The sequence below is a fragment of the Carassius carassius genome, chromosome 23 (genome assembly GCF_963082965.1).
Source record: "Carassius carassius chromosome 23, fCarCar2.1, whole genome shotgun sequence".
NCBI lineage: Eukaryota > Metazoa > Chordata > Actinopteri > Cypriniformes > Cyprinidae > Carassius > Carassius carassius.
In genome coordinates, this window is record NC_081777.1 from 16,996,958 (window position 1) to 17,017,660 (window position 20,703).

General features: G+C 37.6%; 1 protein-coding gene across 5 annotated transcripts in view; it reads left to right on the forward strand.

The window, feature by feature from the left end:
- LOC132101395 (signal-induced proliferation-associated 1-like protein 3) overlaps nt 1-20,703 on the forward strand; it is a 104,322-nt gene that overhangs the window by 49,879 nt on the left and 33,740 nt on the right. For 3 of the 5 annotated variants that reach the window (XM_059506321.1, XM_059506325.1, XM_059506326.1), the window contains exon 2: nt 4,539-4,629. The exons of 1 other annotated variant lie outside the window; for it this stretch is intronic. The gene's annotated coding sequence lies outside the window, so the exon portion shown is untranslated. Of the gene's footprint in view, nt 1-1,161; nt 1,249-4,538; nt 4,630-20,703 lie in introns of all 5 variants that reach the window. One more of the 5 variants, XM_059506323.1, reaches the window with a different exon arrangement.

Consider the following 20,703-nt stretch of genomic DNA (forward strand, 5'->3'; position numbering starts at 1 on the left):
ACTGATAGAAATTTGGGACCAAAAATTGTTCGGACCGAGTCTGGGAAAAAAATGGAAGTTCAGGTTTGCATGAAGCTGGATGAACGCATGCCCAGGAGACTACAGGCAGTCATTAAAGGGTTAGTTCACCCAAAAAACTGTGTTCCGAAGATAAACGGAGGTCTTACAGTTCTGGAACGACATGAGGGTGAGTTATTAATGACATAATTTTCATTTTTGGGTGAACTAACCCTTTAAGGCTAAGGGTTGCCTGACTAAGTGTTGATAGTTGTGTAAATACTGTCATACTAATAGCTGTCTGAATTTTTTGTTTTTGTTTGATTGTAATCTATTACATACCTTTCATTCAAAGTTATCTAACATTATGAAGTTAAATTTGTTCTCAGACAGTTTAACTGTTTAACTGTCTGAGTTCTTGTCATATTATATTACCATCTTCTTAACTATAGAGAATAAACTGTGATAATGTGAGAAGGGTTGAAGGTGTCTGAATAAATTTAGGTTTGACTGTATCTACAATATTTAATAAATGAAGTTAACCAGCTAACATTATAAATAATTTTTTGTTTTCTGTACCCAATATTTAATATTTTTTTTTACAAATGCAATAAAAGTATGGGTGTCAGTATTCTGTATCGACAAGTACCAAAAATAAAAGTATCTTTATTGGACAAGTACTGGAAAAAGTGGTATCGGTGGGGCATAGAGGACCAGCAATAATGTACAGTATGTGGAAAATAATGTGTTTTTTTTTTTTTACCTTAAACTGCATAAACACATTTCATTACACCAAATACACAGAAGAATATTATTTTTAGCAACATCATATGACCCCTTTAATGGCTACCTAAGTCTTAGCTTGGACTCATGACCCATAGCTCTTTGACCCATGTTGAACATAAGTCTGGGGAAAAAAGGGAAACTGCCAGGGATTATTATTAGTGTCTCTTCACTTAGACTGGCCTGACATCTCCTCCTGTTGCATAATTTCTAGAGTTTCTTGGAGCTGAAGGAGAGTAATTAGTCATCAGGCGTAATAGATGGAAATTGCCTCTTTGGCAGCTCTCCTACTGATTGTCATTGAGAGATCTTTTTAAAGCAGTCAATGTGTGTGCAATGGTTGCTCTGTGCTTCTAAGAGTGTGTCTTTATGTAATTTCAGGTTTCTCAAGGGCTTTTTGACTGCATTGCATTATAAGAAGTTCCATCAACACGTGAATCAAAAAGCTGTTTACCCCAACATGAGAATGTGAGTGAGATATGTACCTCTTTGACAACGATATCAGACGGCGAGAATGAATGTGCATGCCAACATCAGATGAGGCGTCGCATGAATGCTGGGATTGAGACACAATAGCGTGCGTTTCCGTGTACATATGGTATGATTCCAGTAGCGGTGTGGGCTTTATCATGGATCTGGGAACTTGGACTTAGAGAAGAGCGGAGGCTGGCTTGGAGTGTAAGAGATGAGATGATGCTGAGAGATTGATTCTCAGGAAACCATGAATAGCTCTTTGTTCTGTCTGTGAGTTTGAAGTGAGGTTTTCATATGTGATTATTCTGGAGTCGTGTATTAAATAAGACATGATTTAGCGGCATGTAAAGGCTGTTGTTATTTGTATGTTGTTGCAGTTGCTGCCATAACGAGACTGCTTGAGGCTGAAGACCTTATTTCAAAGCAGAGGTCAAACTCTGAGCCCATGAAAATATATGAATTTTGTGTATATGAATCTCTAGCTTCCGTTAGAACCAAGTTTTGTCTCCTCTTGGCTTAAATCGAAATCCTCTGACATTTTTCTTTACAAATCCTTGTTTTATACTTCTAATTCATGACCAGTGTTTTGTTTTGCTCTCTCCTCTGCACTTATGCTACGTCGCTAGAATGATGCTACGTTGTGGCGGGTGCTAATTTCCATCCCTGGTATTGAACAATTTTTAACTGATTATGATGTATTAGAGGTAATGATAAAAAAAGAGAGTGTTTTGTATTGTGAGATCAAATCGAGTGTATTGTTACTCACCTACAAACTGAATCTTTTTTTCACGGTTTCTTTAATTTCGGAGTGTTTCAGTAAAACTGAATTTTGTCCCTCTGCTCATGTTTCCTTTCCCCGCCTCTCATTATATTGCAGGGAGAGCGAAAGGCATGGTGCTTCTTTTGTGGTGCTTCCTTTGAATGTCAGCCTGTTTACACACAAGCACTGGCCTTTCTCTCAGTGTTTAAAAGGTTACATGGAGGGAAGTGAAATCCCCTCAGCCCTTTGGGGTCTCCCCACAGAGCACTTCAAATTTTCATTTAGCAGCCGATATGCTTGGCTCTACTGTAAGCTCACTGCTATTTGTCCAAATTGATGGAAATATCTCTCTATCCGTAACGTGCATCCTTCAACCTCGGCCTCTGTGCCAGTGAGCCCTCTGTTCTGTCACAGTTGCGTCTCAATGTCAGGATGTTGTGTTTCCACTGTCACCCATCCAACCGTTGTAATTCTCAGCTGTCAGGACAGTTACAAGATGCTGAATTTAAAGTAAAAGTGGAAAATTGTCATCAAGAGCCTCCCAGAGAGATTTTAATGTATTTGGAGCAGCAACCCAGAAGGAATCTGACAGTACAACACGCTAATAGGAGAACAGTTGAGCCGAGGAGACATTACATCATGCAGATTGTGCTTGGAGGCAGATAGTGCTCTGTTTCAGCGGATTCCTCTTTGAGAGGATGTGCTGTATTTGTATTTAGAGTCTCACCCATTTACAGAAACCTCTGGAAGTCAGAGAAACTAAAATAGTCACACTAATAGAAACTTTTTTTTTTACAATATTCATGTGGCTCAGATTGAATAATCTTTCTAATGTGCGGCTCTCCATTGCAAATGTGACTTGCACGTCACAGCGCAGCACCCATTTTAAACGTTGAAGTTTCTTGCAGCGTCAGCGCCTGTAATGTCTTCCAAGCTGCTGCGCCACTAATGATATATGTAAAACAGGAATTCTTAATCTGTTATGAGGAATTTTAATTTGACTATTTTGCATATTTTTGGGTGTTTACATTTCTGCTACTGCTAAGACAAAGCTTGTTCTATTGCTCATACATTGATTTTTCCAGTTAGTGGTCGTATATAGTAATATTGGCTTAAACAACCTAATTAATGGTTGATGCAGTTGAGCTGTGTATCTACAGTTTATACTGAAATCTATATACTCAACCGATGCCAAATATCTGCCATTTTGAGATGAGGATAAATAGGCCTAAATGTATAGAGATCCCGATTTTTGTTCAGATTTATATAGTATACGTCTACAAATTATTTTCTTTTTGATTTTTATATTGTAGTGCCACTGCATTGTCACACACCAACCACCAACTAATTGTTTCTGAAAAAAAGTAGTAAGAAGTTTTGCACATCCTTAAATGCCATGAACAAGCATGCATATATCACCCCCAGGGCCTGTTCACTAAATGCTGTCTGTGTTCATAACCTCAAAATACCCTTTCTCTGCCCACTACCTTGGTGTGCTGTATTTTTGAGTCTTGGCAGGCCTAATTGGATGAAGTGGAGCATGCTGTAATGTGTTGTCATGGTGAAGCAGCTGGGCTGTAATGTGATTTGCTGTAGTGGCAATCGGCTGTAAATTCTCACCGATGGAATCAGGAGTCTGTCAGATGCCTAGTGTGTACTAAACGTAGGTGTGTATCGCCCAAAGCCTGTGATCCATAGGAGGTACACACCGTTTCCAGCTGTTATCCACTGTCATACACTTGACCTCCATACAAACAGTCAGGAGAGGAACTAGAGCTGAATTGATCAGTATTGATGGGTGGGAGTCTGTCAGGCCATAATGTTTGCGGCCGCAGGGAATGTTTGTATGCCGGAGCATGTCTCCTCCTGTCCCTTCAGTATGCAAGTGTGTGGTGCTTATAACAGGTCAGGAGCACACGTTTTCTGTCTTTTCCTCCAAAACAGCATGTGTCTATGCAGGCTACGTCTGCGTGTGATAGATAAACCCAAAATTCATGAGCTATGGATCAAGCTTAGGCTGCCTTTGATGTCCCATGCTATGAGGAGACATTCCAAAGCCTTCTGTATTGTGTGTGTGTGTGTGTGTGTGTGTGTGTGTGTGTGTGTGTGTGTGTGTGTGTGTGTGTGTGTGTGTGTGTGTGAAGAGCGAGCTGTATTAGCCAGTACGAAGGCAAGAGCAGCAGCTGTCAGCTCATACCCATCGGCTTTGCTTTGACTCTATTGTCTGAGGAGAGAGTGTGTAGATGCCTGCAGGCTTGCAGTGCCACAGACACACACACGCCACATCTACTGTTATTTCACACATGGATGTTGTATCGCACCTTGTGAGCTGTAAATCATAATATCAGGCTCATTATTTTGACATGTGCCGTGTCATTTTCTCTCTCTACTGTGTTTCTCTTTCTGATGCTCAGCAAGGCTCGTTGACACACACATGTAACACGTAATGATAGCTTGGTGAGCTGCTGCTTCTATAGCAGCAGGTAGTAACAATGCTAACAGCCCACTCTGGTTTCTTTGACAGATCACTCCGTCTTCTGGCAGCTTGGTGACGCCCACCAAAGGAACTGACTGGCCCTTAACTCATGGCTTCCTTAATACTGGGACTTTCTCTGGTAAAATAGTCACTCACACATGACTTAAAACTGGGAACTCACAGTTTTGCATCATTCTCCAAGTTCCCTTTTTTCCCCTAATTTAGTGAGCTCACTACCTAGATGCTATGTCTGATTAAACATTTAGACTCTTAATCTATCTTGGTGGAATGTTTGAGCATTATAGGCATGTTGGAACATTTGATTTGTTGACCCTCAAAACTTAGTGAGCTGACTATCTACCTAGGGAACAATTTTGATCATAGACGAGATTCTGAAGCTTAAACATGTTGTAACATTCAAGCTGGCATGTTCAGATTCAAGTTCAAAACCTTGTTCTAAAAAGTAACCTTGTTCTAGTAAGCTTACTGCAAAGACAGCATTTTTGAGCATCATTGGCATTCAATTTGGCATGTTTGATTCAGCATGTTTGATTAAACACTCAAAACTATTGTAGTCACTGAGGTTGACAACTTAGTGCTACTTTAGTGCTCAGTAGGGGTGTAACGGTACATGTATTCGTACCGGACCGTTTCGGTACAGGGCTTTCGGTACGGTGCACGTGTGTACCGAATGACCGAATGCAATATTTTGTTTTGCGGAACATAAGTACATTTTCGTGTTTCCAAACGAACATATTAAGTGGCGGAAGTCTCCGCGTTCAGCGCAAATCCTGCCCTGCAGCTGATTCTAAGGCCGGTGACACACTGGCTGCGTGGCATGAGTGTGGCGTTTCTGCTGTTTGTCAGTTGCGTGACGGGTGCTTCACGTTTTCTGTCTTTTTACACACCAGAATCGTGCCTGACGCGGCGCTGGCGTGCTGCTGCTACTGTAGGTGACATAGAGGGAGACCGCCGAGGCGCCGACAGACCAGGATTTTGGCTTCACTACAACAATATCTATACTTCATGTTGAGCATAAATATAAAGCCTACTGATAAAGGACACCGTCAACAGTATGGCATCACGCGAGTGTGAACATCACTACAGCTAGGAAAAAAACGATTGTAATTCAAACGCAGCTCCCGTCGGCATTTAAACAGACCTTTGCTCTTAATTCTGATCGGTCCAACGCAATAACGAAATCTGAGCAGGTCTAAAAACTGACTTTTGATGCTGCACTTTACACTTTGGAAAAGTTATATATATTTTTTAAATATGAGCAGGCCTACAAGCTGGGATTGGTAATGCTGCACTGTAATCATAGTTATTTATTTATGTTTTTCATTATATTTTATTATATGATATTGGTTTGAGACTGAGAGTAGTTTATTTAGTGGAGAACTTTGCAGCAGTATTTTATTTCTTATTCTTTTTTTATTTTATCTATATTTTATTAAAAAGTATTTGAAAAAAGTGTAAACAAATTGTTAAAAAAAGGTTATAGTAATAAACAACCTGCAGTTTAATGTTTGCATTTCTTTCCCTTACTGTACCGAAAATGAACCGAACCGTGACTTTAAAACCGATGATTTTTGCGTACCGTTACACCCCTAGTGCTCAGTACAGAATTTTTGGTTCAATTTTGGAATGTCCTCTTTGAAATTATTGATTCATTTTTTTCGATTTGACATTTACAACCTGGTAAACTAGATGGCAGGAGCAGCATAAACATTTGGTTTGACTGGTTTGATTCAACCTTCAATTTGGTAAGCTGACTGCGTAGGTAACAATTTTGTACATCATAGACATTTTTTTTAATGTTTAATTTTACATGTTCAGTTTTTTAATTAACTTTATTGCTTAAACAGCACCTTGAGCATTATTAGCACCTTTAGTTACACATCTTTGATTCAACACATTTAACTCAATTTTGGATTGTTCAGTTTTAAATATTTGACACTCAAAATCTAATGAGCTGACTATCTAGACAGCATTTTAGAGCATCATAATGCACATTGGACTATTCTGTTAATCATGTTTGTTTTCACACTTGGACATTGGAATGATTTACATGGTAGTTTTATTGTGTTTGGTTTCAGATTCAAAATATAGCAAGTTTCCTACCTTGATTCCATTTTTGCGTATGATAGACATGTTGGAAATTTTGATCTGACATGTTTGTAGGCAACATATTTAAACATCATAGACATGTTGTAATGACAGTTTCAGGCTCAAAGCCTTGTAACATTGACATGTTGGAATTGTTCAGTTCAACATATTTGATTCTACACATTCAATTTTATATTGGAATGTTCAGTTTGAAATGTTTGATTTAATATATTTGACACTCAAAACTTAAGCTGGCCATCTAGACAGCATTTCTCAGTAAAATAGGCATGTTGGAACATTCATTTAAGCACGTTTGATTTGACCCTAGCTACCTAAATGACATGACATGTCATAAACATGTTGGAACAATTGATATGTTCAATTCTACATGTTTGGTTTCAGACTGAAAGATGTTTGAGCATCAAAAGCATTTTGAAATGTTTTATTTGAATTGTTTGATTTAATTTTCAACAGTGAATTGACTCCCTCCCTACCTAATTTCTAAGTTTTGGTTCCGAAAACAGTTCTGGTGCGAAACGTGACCAAGCGCTGTGAGCAGCCTTGCGCCAGTGTTCTGATGATTCAGCGTTTCCCATGAAGGATGTCACAAACCGGGTGGTCAACTTGGAACACTAAATAAATAGACTGCTATTAATAAGGCATAAATTATTTAGTGTACAGGTCATTTCAAGAGTGATAAACAAAGTGATAGAAAATATTTATTTTCATGCATTTTAAATGTTTAAAATTGTGGAAACCACTCATTGCATAACACCATCTCCTGACTGCTTTATTATTTGTAAAATAGGAGCTTTATGGAGAGTGTATATACATGGTTATAAGTATAACAGTTTATAGTTAATTAATTTAGGGAAATGAACAAGTGTCTCAGCCCTCAAGGGACTATTTGGCCAACACAAAGACTATTTGGCCAACCAGCTTATTCCTGCTTGAAAAGCAAAATGTCATTGATAGTGTAAAAAAACAACAACTTTGAAGCACATGCTGATTGATGGACTAGCATTACTCAACATTACTTACTACCTTCCAGCAACACTACATTCAATGATGGTAAAATAGTAAAAAATATAATAATAGTTCATTTAACTGGAACCGGAATCGCAACCTGAAAATTTGTATACTGTTATGTATGTTGAATTTTGACATTGCCAACCTGAACCGGAAACGATTCCAACCATGTTTATATTAGGACTGCTCGATTATGGCAAAAATCGTAATCACGATTATTTTGGTCAGTATTGTAATCACAGTTATTTAACACTATTATGAGGGAGCAATATGACCAAAACTTTATATGAGTGATTTATTTAAAAATAGTGATGCATATAAAATATGTATTTATTGTAAATAAGGTTGCTATGACATCTACATTATAGCGACGACGGAATATCAAACAAACAAAAATTCCTCAAAATTATTGAAAATAATTAAACTATCAGTAATCAAATAAAGCAAAGGACAGATACAACAGAAAAGATACAAATTAAACTGTGCTTTAATGGGGTTTTTGTTATGCAAGTCTCAAGCAGTATGGTTATTTCATTTGTTCAGTAAACTATTTATTATGAATGTCTCATTTCAGGTTTAGTTTGGATCTAGTTTTGTATTTATTGCAGTTTATATGAAAAGGTTCATGTAGTACAGCCTTCTACAGTGAATAATCAAACGTAAAACAAAACATAGCCCGCTGTCACTTTAAGAGCCGCTGTTAAGTTAAATATGTCATATATATATATATATATCATAAATATATCATATATTTTTTGTGGCAAGTACACATTTCCATTGCCAACACTTAGTGTCAGATGCCTTAAAGGGATAATTTGGTTATATTTGGAGATATTTGGAAGATTGACAGAATCAAATAGATCTCGGTCCCCATTGACTTCCATAGTAGGAAAAAATATATACTATGGTAGTCAATTGGGACCGAGATCTGTTTGGTTACAAACATTCTTCCAAATATCTTCCATTCAGCAGAACAAAGAAACTCATACAGGTTTGGAACAACTTGAGGGTGAGTAAACGATGATAGAATTTTCATTTTCATTTTTTGGGTGAACTATCCCTTTAAAGATTGCTATTGCTACATTGCTATGCCATTGCTACAATTTCTATGCTATGACTGCTCCACAGACTTCTTGTTGCAAATTTTGCTCACACACACACACACACACACACACACACACACCTGGACCTGGAGATGGACACACACACACACACACACACTCAAACTCACAAACTTACTGACACACTCAAACACAGGCTCAAACACTCAAACATTCAAAAAGACTCACTCACACACAGACTCAGACACACACAGGCTCACACACACACCAAACTGGACCTGGAGGTGGACACACACAGACTCTGACACACACACACACTCACGCACGCACACACACACACACACACACACACAGACCTGGAGATTGAGGTGGACAAAAACCAACACACACCAACCTGAACCAGGAGATAATAATAATATAATGTCTAGCCTGGTGGCTGTGATATAAACCTACCAACATCTGTTGCCATGATTTTTGGAATCACTGATCGCGAGACAGGCCCGGTTTTATGGGGGTGCTTGAGGGTGCTAAGCACCCTCAAATAAAAGTGAAAGCACCCTCAGATGAAAAATTATTAATAGCACACATAAACAAGATTTTGCCAAAAATAAAACACAGACGGATTTCACACTCTTGCCTATAATAGGGTAGCCTACACAAAATAAATTAATTAATAAAATTAAACAAATATATATATATATATATTAAATAAATTATTTCGTTATGCTTTCATGTTTAATGCATTGTAGTTGTCCTTTCGTGATCGCGATACGCAAAAGTTGAAGCTGTCTCTTTAATTGCCCACTTGGCTTGCGTGCGTGCTTCCCGCTCAGAAAACGTAAAAACATTCAAAATACCTCAGCTGATAAACATCATGTCGACAAGACGCGCCGTGTTCTGTGACCTTTTTTTCCACTGCCCAGGGACAAGCATGTGAAGAGTCAGTGGCTACAGTTCATATTTACTAACACAGAAGTTTAGCCTGAACCTCGCGTCATTTTAATGACGTTTCTCCAACATAATGTTCTCCAACATAAATGCTTTCAAGTCTGGATTCGCAAGCCGTTTGAAGGAAGGTTACAGTACTGAATATATTTGGATTAGTTTCTCCCTCCTCCGAATCACAACCTGTAAGTATTATTATTAATAATTGTAGCATGCTCAATAAGTATTTTGTGTAACGTTATGTGTGTTGTGTAACGTTAAGAGCTAGCGTAGCTTCTTGGTCTTTTGCTGTCAATTGTTTTGAACTGCTTGTCGTTGTTATTGGAGTTGTCATAAAGAATATAGCAGCAATACCTTGGTGTAATAACGTTACTGCAGCAGTGCTTTATCAATATGTTTATGCATAACACTAACAATGAATGACTGATTGGGTGTTGATGTGTTGTCATGGTTGTCATATTGTACAGACCCGGCAGTCAGCGCTAGTGCATTATGGGTAATTGTTTGTTGGGAGTTGATTTATGCGTAATTACTGCAATATGGTTGGGGTTTGTGTTAGTAAAGTTACGTGTGTTTATGTTCAAGTTAGGTTGGATGTTCTTGGTACATTTTCTGCCTTGTTATGTAAAAATGTGTCTCTCACCTTCATGGAGAGAAATGTGTGTAGGTGTAAGGCAGTGACTTTTGGCCATTCTAAGAGTGTTCAATTGAAGTTGAAGCAGGTTACAACAAGGGTATCACCACAGTGTAGGTAGGCTATGTGTTGCATGTTTTAATGTTTTGCAAAGTGAAGATTGCTGCTTGTTTACATGCTATTCTATAATTTACTGCCAGATGGTATATTGTTTAACGTAACAGCAATTACAGTAGTATTGTTGTATACAACATCCCCAATTTTGAGATACTATGTTTCAGACTGATGACTGAGCTATTTCCTATGATTATGTAAGCAGCACCCTCACTATAATCAGAAGCACCCTCAGTGATTTGGTTCTAGAACCGGGCCTGTCGCGAGAGGAAAAAATGACGTTTTAGTCGCATAACATCGGTTAATGGAAACGCCGTCATTTCGCAATAGTTGTTTATCGATATTTAGAAAAAAAACACAAAAGTTTTGCGTGAATCTGTAATGGAAACGCGACAGCGCTTAACATAGACTAACTTCTCAGAGTTATGTTGAGCAACAGTGTTCATTACTAACCATTCAACTCCGGATTGAATAAGCATTAAGCACCGGTGATCCGTCCTCTAACTAACGCATGCTCATGTTTTGATTCAGATCGTGTTCGAAGAGGAGGGGCTAGTCGTGCGTGCCTCCGTTGTCAGTTTTGAGAGGGAGGGAGCAAGCAGCGCGCAGCTCTACAATAAAATACAATTGTACCCATATTAAATAGTTAAAACATCGGAATCAATCCGTGGCGGTCAGCGTTGATATTGTGGCGAGCCGCCACAAATTAATGAATGTATGGGAAACCCTGGCACAGCCCTAGTTTATACATGCATGTGTGTGTATTTAAATATACATAAATATATACAGAACACAACCATATATTATGTAAACAAAAACATTTATTTTGGATGTAATTAATCATATGACAGCATAGACATGTTGTGATGTTTAAATCTACATGTTTAGTTCTATATGTTTGATTTGACATATCCGTTTCTATTTTATAATGTTAAGTTTGAAATTCTATTTATTCAACGCTCTGTTTCGAAGTCAAGGCCTAGTGAGCTCAATACCTAGATGCCATTTTTAACCCTGTTAGCTAGTACCAGAACGCGGGCGTCCTCAACGCCCCTAAACTCGCACGTGTCAGTGTTTACGAATAGATTAAATGAAACGGGACAAATTTAATCTCGACAAACTATGTATCATTATAATGATCTAAGCCTCAAGCATTGACGACAGATCGCTGTTTTTCAATGGAAAGCTTATAAAGACTGTATTTGCTAAATTTGTGTAAGCAGTACACATAAAAACATGAACAATGGAAACGCTGTACATACCAGATTCTTCTTAATAACGAGTAATAAACACATCCACAGCTGTAAATTCCGGTTTAGTTAGAAAGGGAAGGGTCCACTGAACGACATCTCATGGAGCACGTTTAGTCCAACGACGCAATAAGGTTGTAATATGGATCATAATTCCTTTGTTTACCTTTCAGTTTTTCAGCGACAGAACTGTTTGTGTCCGTTATGGAATAACTCACTGTCAGAAACTGTGTCTTTGTAGTAAAAAAACGGCATGGTTTTGCAGCGTACAGTGTCACAAACAGAATGAGATGATCCACCAGAAAAAAGAATGAATGAAAGATAGGCGAAAGATAAAAGATAGAAGTATATTTGAATTCTGGCACTCTCTCGTGATGCGCTCTGACGCACCTGTCAGCTGATGGAGGCGGAACTTATAGCGATCACCTTTTTGTCTTTTTTTCTTTTATTTTTCAACAGTTTTTATATATGTGAGTGTGTTTTATGTTGAATGTGAATGTATCTGCATGATTACCATCTGTTTGAGTGCAAATAAGCCCAAATCAGCTCGCTATTACTGTATGATCACGGCTATCAAAGTGAACGCGTCTATATGAATAGAGGGAGTGGTATGTTTACTGACTAAATAGTTTGTAGAAGCCTTCAATACTGTTGGTAAATATTTTTTTTATATTTGTGGGGGGGGGTCGTAGACATAGTCTCATAAAAATATTTGCAGGAGTCTCATTTTTCATGATATCTTATTCAGATTTGAAATAGAAACTCATGAGACATGTGACTTTCAACCCATTACTCTTCTAGATTGCTCCAGGACTCATTTTATAAATTTTTATATCAAATAAAAAAATATTTAAGTGTGGTATCAAAAATTCAAAGCACTTCAGTGTCTATAACTTTTAATATTTTTGATCAAATCTGGTTGATAAAAAGTAAAGCCCAAAGGGACTTCTTTCCAAAGACACCAAAATTATGTTTGTAACTGTTACAATTATAAGTTAGGTAGAGCACTTTCAGCTGTGACTCCCATAATGGGGGGTTCTGGCTAACAGGTTAAGCATCATTTAGCCTACTGTTCAATTCAGCGCTCAATACCTAAAGGGCAAAAGACATTTAGGCATAATTTATGACCATTAAATTTGGATGTTCATCTTGAATGTTTGAATGGGCCTATGAAGCTTAAAAATGCTTAGTAGGCAGCTTTCTAGTTGTGGTCAGCCGATATATCGGCCGATATTTTGCACTTTTCAAATTGGCCGATGCGATCAAGCAATGGCAGTGCCTGTGCACACAGTGTTCACATTCTCCTTGTTTGCTGTTGCCATTAACGGTTCTGTCTAATACAGACAGAAATCTGTCTAATAATGAGAATGAACTGTTAAACAAAGGAATTAAAATGTATACAAAAAAGTATCAAAATTATTTCTTTTATATTATTAGTAATAGAAAGAACATTATAATATTTTTTCTCATTTTCTGTCAGCATTCAGCAAATAGACAGTTATTTAATTTAAATGAATCTTTGATTGAATAATGAACATTTAATTTCAATAATCTTGCAAACTTTGTCAAATCCAGCTGTGAGATCTTGTGAAGTGTGCATTTTTATCCTGCACAATCGCATGTACTCTGCATGACGGTCGGTTTATTGGTATAAGGGTTTATCTGTTGAAGAGATAAACAGAGAGAAGGCCACTCACTGACGCCCCACCTGGGAGATTTTCAGCCTGCAGCCTCATCTGTTTGTTTCGATACTTGATTTGTTTGTCTGGTGTGTGGGCTGACCTGTTTTTCCTCTGCCGTGTTTGTGTGGTGTGATAATGGCTCGTCTCTCAGTGACCTGAACAAAGCGTAACTATGCGTGTGTTTGCACTGCTGTGTTTAGGAGCCCTGAGGACAAACTGGTGTTTCGAGTTTTGTTGCCCTTGAGCAGAATTCACTTCTTCCTTCTCTCATTTTATCTTGTTCACCTTCTGGAGTCTTCCAAAAATACTTAGATTCTGGTTTCCTGGCCAATCACGTGTGAATACTGCCAGGTTGTCTTAAACGTGATTATGTGTTTATATGGCTTAATAGGTCTTGTGTGTATTGCTTGGATGGTTAAATGAATGGGTCAGTACTTAATTTTATCACCGTCAGGTACAATGTGGATACAATAGTACTAATCCTGTTTGTTTCAGCCATGTGCTTAGGACTCTCAGATTCCACATGTTCTCTTGCTTTGACTGTCACATTCACAAACTTGAACACGTGTGCACTATTTGATCACATGCCAGCCAGATGGCATACATGGGCATTTCCTAGTTACCCGCTGGCCTCCTGAGATCATCATTTTGTGGTGTTAGTATGACAGAATTGGATACTATTACAGATGGGTCCGGACATCCAACAATCAACTAGTTAGTTAATTAGGTTGATGGTTGATAAACCGTTTTTTTTTTTTTTTTTAATCTCAAGTGATTTCAGTGGCATTTTTATATTCAGGCTCAAAATGTTGTAACATTGGCATGTTGGAATCTATCATGGGGACTTTCGTACCAGAAGAGGAACCTTTTCATTGTTTCTAGTACCAGGGAAGGAAGTTTTAGGAACTGGAAACGAATTTAGTTCTAGGAACAGTTTTTGGGGGAACTAAATTCGCTTCTACTTCAGTAGGGTCTTACACAGCACCATTGACGTAGTTGTACATTAATTTGGTCAAATGTATGCCATATGAAATAGCACCCGTTAAAAATGGAACTGTATGTTAAAGGAGTACAAGACATAAACATACAGTATACAGAAAGCTAATGTTAACAGCATTTATGTCACACAACTTGTATCGTAATTCCATATCCATTATCACAATGATTCCTATTACACACAGCAGAAACACAGCACTGACCACAGCATCCTCCATTCTCAAGTTGTTGAATTCCACACTTAAATGATGTTGTTGTTGGCCGGCTTTCGTTACTTCAGAGTTCCTACTGGCAGTGTGAAAGCAAGCAGGAAAATGGCCCAAAGAGAACATTTAGTTCTTGGCTTCTTCCTATAACTAAGTTCCTATAACTACTCTGTGTCCTATTACTAGGGCCCTGTGAAATCCATTTTATTTTTTTCCCAAATTCCCTTTTTTCCATTTTAATTTTTGTGGATTCAGTTTTAATTTTCTGGACTGTGTTTTAATGATTAAATGAAGTTTATTAATCAAAAAGCATGTCTAATTACCGTATTTTCCGGACTATAAGTCACACTTTTTTCATAGTTTGGCTTGTCCTGCGACTTATAGTCAGGTGCGACTTATTTATCAAAATTAATTTGACATGAACCAAGAGAAATGAACTAAGAGGCATGGACCAAGAGAAAACATTACCGTCTACAGCTGCGAGAGGGCGCTCTATGCTGCTCAGTGCTCCTGTAGTCTCTCACTGAAAACATAGAGCGCCCTCTCGCGGCTGTAGACGGTAATGTTTTCTATTGGTTCTTGGTTCTAAATAAATGCGACTTATAGTCCAGTGCGACTTGTATATGTTTTTTTCCCTCATCATGACATATTTTTGGACTGATGCGACTTATACTCAGGTGCGACTTATAGTCCGAAAAATACGGTATTAGAAATAATGAAACTTACACAGTTTAACAGGAATGTATTAAATGTTTACCAAAGTAAAATTTTCATGGACCTATTAAATATACGTTTTATTTTTTCTCCCTTTCGGGTTTATTTTTTACCAATTTCTGTGTTTGCCATTTTAACTTTCTGAATCCCATTTTAATTGTTTAATTAAATGTAATAATCAAAAGCATATCTAATTAATAGATTTTTATTTAAAAAATAAAATAAAACCGATTTAGTTAATTTTCTTTATTTCAGTAATGCTGTTTGTGTATTTTAACTTCTCTGGTAAATGAAGGAAGGCATAAAATATAAATTTATATTTTAATCAAATTAAAATTAATTTATTTTTGGTTGGCAAACAAAGCATAGAAGAAAATGTTGATTATTCCTTAAAACAATCATGTTTAATAATAATTTTATTAATAGTAGTAATACTATTATTATAAGTCATATTTCTGTCACAGTTTCTCAAAGTTAAACTGAACTTTTACACTGACAAGTTTTTGTTTTTATATGGTATGATAATTTTTATATGCTAGAATCATTTTCTCAAATGAAACTGTAAAATACTCATGGATTGACTTTCAGAGCAACTCTGGAGATGATGTTCATGACTGCAGAGGCTAAAAAGACTGTTAGCGTCACGTGCTTCAGTATGTGTGTAGTAAATTAAACTGTGCGTCTGTGCCATTCATTCACACAGAGAAACTCAGAACATGCACGGTTCATAAATAGTCTTTATGTGGCTTAATAATCACAGTCACATGTTCATGTGCTTTTGATTTAATAATTCAAAGTTTGGCAAATTCTGTGACATTCCGCTTTATATTGTAAATTCTATTTTTATGACTGGATTCCATGATTCTGGTTTGTTTCTGTTCTGAAATCACGGAGCCCTACCTGTAACACATTCAGTTGGATTTTAGATGTTCATTTTGAAGTTTTCGGTTTGACACTCAAAACCTAGTGAGCTGACTATCTCCAGGAAACGCGATTGGACTAGTTTTGAGAAGCAACTGGGCAGGATTTGTTGTGAAAACCTGGCAACCCTGATCTGAACACACGTGCTGGATATATACTTCTAATTACAGGAGCGTCTTTACTGATGAGATGCGCATGAAAATCACATTCGATTTTTTGCACAGCTCTACTATCTAGACTGTTTCTTTGTTCTTCTTTTTGCTTGTTTTTATCTCACATGATTTTAGTGGCAGTTCTTTAAAGGTGATAAGTTTAGAAACACAAATGATCTGAGGGTTTTAATACTTAAATTAAAATAAATGTCGCCTGCTGTGAGCAAAGTTCCCGTTTTTATTCACACTCCGTAGGTGTCAATCACAATATGTTTTTTTGGGGGGGTGACTGTAGTAGAGTTAGAGCCCGACCGATTTATCGGCCGGCCGATATTATCGGCCGATATAAGCTAATTGCATTTAAATCGGCATCGGCATTTATAACGGCCGATGAAACATGAGAAACAGAGTCTCATGCTTCACTCATGTTATGAGTGTTGCACAGTGTGCCCACCAGAGGGAGCTCTGCAGCTCCAGAGTTAACAACAGCGCCAGAAGTCCACTACAGAAGAAAGCGATCAACTGTTTTGACGGTGAGTCTGTCGTTCGTCATGTGAAATGATTGTAGATTTAGTTCATACCCTGTATATAAAAACTGTGTGGTAGTTCTAGCTAACGGTCCTATCATTATTACTTCTAAATATTCTGTAACATCACTTACAGCCGCTAATGCATTGCTATATTAGATTAGCCACAAAGCTAATACCATGTTTATCAGTGGAAGAGCGCGAACGTTAATAGGAGGTCAAACTATAACGTTAGCGTTTAACTTATTCTTATTCTATTGCGGTGTGTTTCCCACATAATGACCGCGTAATTGGGCCTTTCACACAGGACGCGGTATGCACGGCGCTTGCCGCTGGGTTCAGCGTTGCCCTTCAGATACAACGCGATTTGCGCTGCGCTATGGCATAGGCGGAGTTTTAAAAACGTTTAGCGGGAGCTCTTTCATAGTCTGTTCCTCCTCATTTCGGTCAGCAGCAAACATGTATCTGTCCCGTTGTAAGAAGCGAGCGATAGCGCTAGTCCTGCTGTTGAGAATTAAGAGAGAAGCAAGGAAGAAGAGGCTACCCTCAGGTCCAGAGAACAATTTGGTGAATTCAGGCTGGTTACGTTACTCTAACGCTAATAGCTTCCTTTTTAGCAGGCCCCTTAAATGCTTGCTATTAACTTGTTTGAAGGTGGTTCTTCTCAAAATTGACAGCGGTGTGTTCATGACACTAACGTTAACCATTCAACTTCGAATTGATTCCGTAATCTTCCGGTAATAGTAGGCAAGACGATGTTCTGTGAGAGCAAATATAGTGTAGTTACAGTAACTACAGTAGGTGCGTCAGAAATGATTAAACCAGAGGGGACATGTAAATAAATGTGAGCTGAACAAGCGCTTTTTTTTTTTTTTTTTTACATATTGTTTCAAAGCAGCTTTACAGACATAACAGGAAAATGTTGAAATAATATTGTTAAATATAAGTAGGTAATACCTATTGCTTGACAAATAAAAAAATATATATATTTCTCATTTTTGCCTATGTAGGAGATCCCAGTTTATTATTATTATAATTCTAATGATGACATGAGTAATGATACATGGTGATATTATTAATACACATGCTTATTCTTTCTCCGTCTCTCTTTCTGCCTACAGATGGCGGAAAAGGTGAATGCTGTAGCAGCAAAGTGTGGGACTACTTCTGCAAATACTTTAACTTTAGTATTATAATTTATTTACAGTACACACACAGACTGTTAAAACCAGCTTCAACTGGAAGAAAGTAAAAGTGTTAAATGTTTAAAACCAGACTGTTTTTTGATCATTAAAAAATATATACTTTTGATGTGCAATTGTTTAGTCATTGAGACTGTAATCTAAGGCTTTTTTTTTTAACATAGTCCATTTTGGAAAATGGTTTATACAGCCCACATACATAGAACAGGCAGATATTTTGCTATTGAATGTTGTGTAAGTGCAGTTTATAGGAAATGGGTCTAATATCCAGATTATTTTTAAAATCAAAATATCGGCTTATAAATCGGCTCTTTTCGAGTTAATATCGGCATCGGCCCCCAAAAATCCATATCGGTCGGGCTCTAAGTAGAGTGCAATTAAATGTTAGCTGAAGGTTAAAAAAAAGTTATATTTGCCATATTTGTTGAGTATGTATCAGTTACTCACTAAACGTTTGCTCATATCATCCATATATCGCTGTGAAACATGTCTATTGGAGTCTGACTCTGTGGGACATGGCACTGCATCATTCAGTTTTTATTTTATTAATTTAATTTTAGGTAAATGTGAAATCAGTTTAATGATCAATATAACATTAAGGTGGCCATTATTTGTTTTAGTTTTTTGTATTAATGGCATTAATAATTTTTTTTCTGTTTGAACAATGAGTGTCAGAAGCTGGACTGCACTGGGACTTTTATTTTGACAGATAACAATGTCTGTGTCTAATAACTTAAAAATTGTTATCTGAAGGACTGTCTTCATATTGATTTATTTTTAAAGGATTTCTGTTTTAGTACATGTTATGTAAATGAAATATGAATTTAATTGCTGCATGTTTTATTTACTGTCTTTAAAGAAAATGCAATACAATACATAATGTGGGCCATTGGCCACCTTGCTTTCTAAGATATTGACATAATCCATAAAAAATTTGGTCAACCACTAATCAGTTTAATTTTCTAATGAACATTTCTGACTTTTTGTGCAAGATCCATCAGTACACACGTTATTCCAAATAAATATTTGTAATAGCATTTAAAGAAAAATAACACTAACTACACAGTTTTCCCCCTGACTAGTGTATATTGTAAACATGCAGAATGTGTATCTCCCACTCTGTCACGTGCACACACGAACTCCCATAATCTATCATCCAGATTTGCATGCGTTTTCTTTGCTTTATTGATTAGCTATCGCTCACACTATGGATTTTATGCACATTTGACCTTCACCGCTTATCTTAGTGAATTAAAGGATTGTGAGCCTGCCTGCACACATGAAGCAAATGCGGGTCAAATACACAGCCTCATGAAACCGTATGACCTTCCTGTCTTCACCATGTCCCTCTGCTTTCATTTCCTGTGTCACAAGCTTTCTTCTGTCCTTCACACCCAGTCAAATAAACCCTATAGGGCAGATCAAATGTGCGGCCCCTGCCCTGCACTCCACATCTATTTCTTTTATTCACACACTGGCCAACTGCTACAGCCAGGGGGCTCATGTCTGACACCCCGAAAACAATGTGACAGGAAATCGATGGAGGAAGTAAGCAGTGTTGTGATTGACAGATCCTGTCCTGGCAGTCCGTGGCAGTTATAAGCTGAGTCACTGGCTGTAGGCTGGGTTTGTATGCGTGAGAGGAGTGAGTGTGATTTAAAGCCCTAGGGCTCAAAAACTGACACCAGACCCTGTCTTTCGATGTCTGATGAAGAGTTGGTTGAGGCATTATGGTGTCTTCACATCAACCCAGATTAACCTTATTAAGATTATAGAATTGAAATCACTACTGGTTACGTGTGTGTGTGTGTGTGGTCTCAGTTTGAAGTAGCAGAATCTGAGCTAATTACTATGTGAGCAATTAAAAACAGTTTGAAGTCTTTCAGATTTGGCACTTGGTGTTGGCTTGCTTTCCAGGAGTGTTAGTTGACAGTCTGCATACTCACACCCATTCACACAGTTCAAACAGACTTTTTCCAGTTCACTCGGATGAAAAAACAAACAAACTAAAAAAAAGGCTATTTACTGGCTAAAGAAAAACTAAACATTAAATTGAAGAGGAACACCTTATTTCTGCAGCTGTTGTGAACTTTCCCTGTGAGTGCTGGGATGTGGCATCGGCCAAATGTTGGGGGGAGCTTTTACACAGAATTGCCTTGAAGTGGTTGTACATTCATGGAAACAAAAAGCCACCTTCAGTGCAGCTCTATGGCCGTGCTCCACAGTGCATTTGCACTCAGTGACTGTTGCCAATAAAGACTGTGAATAACTGGATGCACTGTTTGTAATGAAAGACTGTGTTTATAGTTCTGACTGGATCGTTTTGAAGTTAGATACATTTCATGAATTAGCAATGTATCATTGTAATTTAATAGGCGATAAACATTTGATGTACACTGCAGAACTGAAATGTTGATGTAGAGCAATTATAACTGACAAAATAATAAAATTGTAAGGAAATCTACAGATCCCCTGCAAAGACCCACCTCCCTTAGTTACTGTTGCTATGTCCGACAAGCCATGCAGCTCTCACACCACACATCATGTTCTAATGCAGTCACAAACACATTGCAGAGCAAAGAGGACACTTGACAACACGCCGACATGACAGAGCAGGTTACTTTTGGTGTGAAACAAAGTGTCAACTTTAAACCTTTGTAATTTTTTTTAA